Source organism: Abrus precatorius, unplaced genomic scaffold (assembly GCF_003935025.1).
Source record: "Abrus precatorius isolate BTA unplaced genomic scaffold, Abrus_2018 Scaffold10, whole genome shotgun sequence".
Taxonomy (NCBI): Eukaryota; Viridiplantae; Streptophyta; class Magnoliopsida; order Fabales; family Fabaceae; genus Abrus; species Abrus precatorius.
In genome coordinates this window covers 17,795,108-17,801,787 of record NW_020874292.1, presented here as the reverse complement: position 1 = coordinate 17,801,787, position 6,680 = coordinate 17,795,108, and positions in this window count along the sequence as shown.

Below are 6,680 nucleotides of genomic sequence, written 5' to 3'. Positions count from 1 at the left end.
CTTAGGCTTGCATCCTAGACTACATTGATTTTTCTGTATATTTTGATGAGAGTTAGCAACGAGCTTTATATCATCATCAAACCTCGGTCCCAACCTCTTAGACCTATCACCTTTGTATTATATCAAAATCCTCGGGTTAAGGAAGTTTCATCTATGTATCCTCCTCCAACTTTTGAAGACTTACGCATTTCTTCTCCCACCAAAAGTGACATTTCTAAGGAGAAATGGCAAATTCTAGAAGAAAAGTTGCGTGTGATAAAAGGAAATAGCTATGGACTTTGCAATGCTACTAAGCGTTGTTTGGTGCCTGGTGTGGTCATTCCTCCCAAATTCAAGTTACCAAAATTTGACAAGTACAGAGGCACCACTTGCCCTAAGAGTCATTTGACAATGTATTGTCAAAAAATGGTTTCCTACGCTTATGATGATAAGCTATTGATTCATTTTTTCTAGGATAGTTTGACTGGGGCAGCTTCTGGTTGGTATACTCGTCTCGAGCAAGCTCATATTCATTCATGAAAAGATCTGACAGATGTTTTTTTAAAGAAGTACAAGTATAATATTGAGATGGATCCAGATTGAATGCAATTACAAAATATGAGCAAGTCAAAGAATGAAACTTTCAAAGAATATGCACCAAGATGGAGAGAGTTGGCTTCCTAAGTACAAGCATCATCATCTGAAAAAGAGATTGTAGTTATGTTCATTATCACTCTTTAGTCACAATTTTATGATAAAATGATTAGGAGTGGTTTTGCTAATTTCGCAGATGTAGTGGTGATCGGTGGAAGAATTGAAGGTGGCATGAAAAGTGGAAAACTTAGTCTCAGTCCTTTCATGATAATAAATAATGCAAAGAAGCATCCCCAAGAATTTGAAAATGGAAAGAAAGGGAATCTCATAATGTGGCTTTAGACATGCCAAATATTAGTTAATGAACATGTTAAAAAATTGGTTTCATTTCTTTACTATTTTCTTATTGCAATAAATATAAAGATTAGGAGTTCATTATATTTATTGCATAAGCAAACAAGTAAAGAGGGGTAAACTGTAAATACACAATTTTATCTATTTAAAATAACTAATTTAAATAATTTTTTAAGATATGTGTGTTAGTCTAAAATAAGAATGATATTTTTAAATAGGATCCGTAAAATATATAACTTTTTAAAAATAATATAAAATAAAGAAAATAAAATTACAATAAGTGAAATACTAAATAAAATACATATAAAATAAAATAGAAATAAAAAACCTCTTCTAAAAATAATTCATTAATATTGAGTTTAATAAAATTCATTAATAACATAAAAAAATAATATATATTTCATCTTATAACAAAAAAACAACAAATTAATAGAAATATAATTTTTATTTAATGGTAAGGGTATAAATTACTTTATCATTCGCATGTTATAAAATGGTAAGAGTACTAGTTTAGCTACAATATCTAATGCCCTGTGCACGATGAAAAATCCTTCAATTAGATGTTTTTTATTTAATTGCTCTTATTATAATGATGTATAGATTACTTTATCATTCACAAAATATATGACCCTAAAATTAAGAATTTTTATATTATTTTTATAAAACTAAAATAAATCTTTCTCTAAATCATTTTAGCATCCTCAAAGGATAAGTTTTGTTTTTCAAATACCTTTTCAAAAAGGTAAGTTTTTTAGAACTACGTAACCCTGATTTCCTTAGAGTGTAAGGAATATGTAGGAACAGCGATCAAAACCTGTCGAGTCCAATTATTTTAAAATATATTTTTTCCATTATTAAAAAAAATGAAATACAAACAAATAAAATATCAAAATTAGGAATAGAATGAAACATTACTTTTTGCACAATTTAGGGCAACCGTTTTACAAATGTCGTGGGGTGCTAATATATTCCCTATGTGTAATTAGATCCCAAACTTATATTTGGTCAGCAGACCATTCTTTTTCGGAGTTTTCCAGGGTTCTTTAAAAATTCCAGTGGCAACTTCTTCGATCTATTTTTCCTCTCTCCCATTTCCAATGGTTGCAATTATTTTTTCCATCACGACCCTCAGTTGCGACACCCACATACAATTTCGGTTCACTTTTCCTATACAGGTTCGGTTCATTAGTGAAATGCGCGGTTCGGTTCAAGATTCAATTTGATTTTAACAGATTATTTGAACAATCTTGCCTCAGATAATAGCGATCATGCATATTAGTCATTTACTTATTTAAATTGTTCAATTAGTTCCTCATATATTTTAACATCCTTTTTTTCTTAATAGCTTTAATTGTTATTATTTTGTATTAAATTGTATTTTAAATTGAAATGTTTAAATGATGTTTGTTGTAGGGTCTCACTCAAGCAAGATTGAGCATTCTGGACCTAGTGATTCCAAAACTTTCCCTCTCAAGTGAGATGAAACACGCTCAACTCACGTCCTATGAAATCTCTTCTCTTGTTAACAAAGTTGGTCTTTTTTACTTCTATAAGTTCTTTGTCTTCTTCTTCTTTGCCTTCTATACGCTAACAAAGTTGCATTTTTTGGTCTCTTTCACATCTGTAGTTTGTCTTTGTCTTCTCTACGCTAATAAAGTTGGTCTTTTACCTTTCTCATGGTTTTCTCCATTCTCTCTATTTTTTTTCCTCTTTCTCTCTATTAACAATGAACCAACCGACTAATAATATGTTCTTTTTTTCTCTACTTACCTGTGTTTAGTTCATGCAGATGTAGACTATTTAGTTAACACAATGCACAAACACAAGTTTCAATTCTGATTTGCGATAAAAATAAAGAATTCAAATGGCAAACATATGAATTCAAATTTAAAAGTAACAATAAATTAATTTTAGTTTGTAATAAAAACTCACAAAGAAAGAAATTTTAAATTTTGAGATTCGCAGTTCATATTTATATTTTGGAGAGCAGTTATACAACAGCTCTCTTAGTGACATCCACTTTGTGAGAGCAGATCCACATAGAACCACTTTCTAATATCAATATTTAAGAGTAGTTATTTAACTGCTCTCTTAAATGCAACACATTGGATAGCGCAAGATTTTAAAATAATTTTAAACGCTCTGTAAATTAAAATAGAACCGCTCTCAGATCTTCTTTCTGGCGTAGTGTTAGCTGTTCAATCTTTGTTCTATTATCTATGTTTTCTATTTTCTAAAAAATGCTCTTTCATGTGATATCTAGGAAGAACTTAGTTCTTTGAACGATTTTTCTGACAAACTTTCTTCCGAATTTTTATTTCAAGGTAAGGAGAGTTCTATCCAATCATTAAGACATAGTTAATATTTTGTGCTCATGAAGAGTATTACTGTTATGTATTCTTTGTTTTGTTTGAATGATATTATATGGTTGTGAAAAGTTGATGATATATGTTTGGTTGGTTTTGGATGGTCGTATTGTATTTTCATGATATATGTCATATGAACTTAGTATGGAAGTGCTTTATTAAGTACGATCTTTTAATTGAGTGATGAGAATAAAAGAAAAAGGGAAATATATGATAAGTACAAAGTGGTGAAAGGATTTAGTGTGAATAGTTATAGAGATACACTAGGGATAGAGTTCAGAGATGATATTGGAAAATTGGGAGAAATGTAGGATGGTGAACGACATTCATGAATGTGTACACACTCTATCTGAGAGAGAATGCGTCAAGTGACCTCATATTTGTTTCTTGACTAGACTCCTAACTGTACCTTTGCTAAGGGGGTCATTATTGTATCTGTATGCATGGGCTAACCGGTGACTATTTACCTATCTGTGTAAGACCTTAAGAAACGAGTGTAAGGTCATGTGACGCATTTTCTCTCAAATAGATTGTGTACACACGCAAATGTCGTTCACCATTCTACATTTCTCACAAATTTTCAAACTCGTCTCCAAATTCTATACTACTAGTGTATCTTTTTAACTATTCACACTAATTTTTTAATTATTTCTTATTCATAATACACTCCCTTTCATCTCATTCTCATTATTCAACTGAAAAGATTGTGTCTAAGTGAGACACTTCCAAACTAAGTCCATATTCCACATATATGACAAATATACAATACAACCACTCAAAAAAGTCAATCAAATATTCATCATCAATTTTCACAACACTTAAATATCATTCAAACATACATTTATAGGCAAAAAAATACATCATAGCATTCTCGCAAGCACAAAATATTTACTATGCTTTAATGATGGAATAGAGCTCTCCTTACCTCAAAATGAAGAGTTTGGAGAATATTTGTTAAGGATATCATCCAAGGGATTGAGTTCTTCCTAAACATTATAAGAGACAACATTTAATAGAAAATAGAAAATACAGAGAATAGAACAAAGGTTGGAGAACTTACGTAGATTCGATTGTAATGAATGTCCAAGTCTGGATTCAAGAAAGGCTCAAGGTTTAAGGGAGGTTTCTCTAAGGAAGGTAGATGAAAGATCAGAGAGAAAGTGAGAGAAAAGGTTACTTGAATTGTAATACAAGTTTTAGAATAAAAATTCCTTAAATACCCTTCAAAACTTGCAAAATTTCGCTTGAGTGAGATCCACTCTTGTCTGAACAAAAATACCAGACAATAATTTTTTAAGCTTTTTCTGATATTCTCGCTTGAGCGAGTTCCTCTCTCACCTGTCGAAAAGATCAGAAAATAATTTTATCAAGTTTTTCCTGATATTCTCGCCTAAGCGAGAGGTATTCTCACCTGAGCAAGAATGGGTCCAGAGAGCTCCCCATTCACCCTATGCCTTCTCACCTGAGCAAGACTTATCTCGTCTATGCAAAAGGACAATTAGGATGACATTATTCCTTCTCGCCTGAGCGAGGATACTCTGAAAAACCTGGTCTAGAAAACTCAATCTCACTTAAATGAAACCCTCTATAACTACCGACATTCATACACTTCTAATGTAAAATAAAATTCAATAACAAATAGTAACAAATAAAGCAATCAAGAAAAAAAGGATGTTACAATTAATATATCTATGTGATTTTAACCCATTATTAAATAATAGTTTTAATACTATGAAACATACAAATTTTAAGTTAATAGGTAAATTTGTTCTTAAAAGTACTATTTTGTTTACCTGTGTTATGTAAAATTTTGGTTTATATAATTTGGCCTTTGTATTAATTTACTCATATTTGAGTCTTTATCAGAAATTAACTAGTTTTCAAAAGTATTAGCATATATTTTAGTCCAAAATTTATTTTATATTTTACTTACATTTTTATAGAAAAAACCAAAATGTAAGTAAGTTAGCACATGGGATTAAGTTATATGACATGAAATTTTTAGGTAGTAAAGATAAATAAAAAATCACTTTTAGGATAAATGTATACTTAGATGGTGTGTGAAAAATTTATAAATAATTTATATAAACAACTTATAACTTTTGTGAGTTCTTTTTAAATGATTTCATAAGATTTTTTAATTAATTTTAATTATTTTCTTTTAATATAACTTATCAAATTAAACTCTTTTAACTTATAATAATAAATTTTATAATTAAATTTATTACGTAAACTCTTATAAATCAATATATGTATTCAAATGTTATATAAAGTACTTTTATATATATATAGTAGTTGCATGTAGGGATAGAAACATGTTAGATCAAGTCAGTCTTTACTCTAAACAAGTCCAACCTGTAACATAATTATTAAGCTTGAGTCTGACTTGTTATCTATTAAAGACTTTATTTTTAATTTGGCCTGTCTTATTTAGATAGTTTGGCTTGACCTAAAGCTTGTTAACAAAGTTTGCTACAAAAAAAAATATCTTAATATTAATAAAAATATAATTATTTTATTATCAAATTAGTTTACATATTTTAAAATTTTTATGTGTTATTGATAATTATTAAATAACAATTTTTATATAATTTTATAAATTATTTTTAAAATATTATTTGAGTATTAACTATAAATATTTTCATATTATAAAATTTTTATATTTTTATATTTTTAATTTAATTTTATAAAATTATTAAAGTATTAAAGATTTTAATTATTTTTTATGATAATTATATTTTATTTGTGTAATGACATCTTATATTTAATAAATAAAATCACAGTAAATATATAAAATTGATAACAAAATATAACACTCACAAAATTTGTTGAATCAGCTAAAAAAATTATTATATTTAAAAAAATAAATAAATATCATCATTATAAAAATTATAGATAAAATATATTTATATTATAAAATTCATGTATGCAAAAAAATAACATATGAGTATAGTAAGAATTCATAAAATTTATATTTAAATTAAAATAATTTATATTTCTAAATTTTTATCTTAATAAAAAAATATGTGATAAAACTTAATATAAAAATTTAAATGCAATATATATATATATATATATATATATATAATGACAATAATAATAACTATTAAATTAAAAAAAATAATTATAAAATATTTAATTTCATTTGTTTCATTAATTTTTTATTTTAAATTAATAAATATATATAAAATTAACTACACTATAACATTAATATAATACAGAAAATATTACTGATCTAATAAATTAAAACATATATTTATATATTATATATAAATTGATAAATTAATTACTAATATATTTTTTTATACTTTTTTATTATGTAAATATTTATTAATTATTAAATTCCAAATATATATTAACAACTATATTTTTTCAGCAAAAAATTTA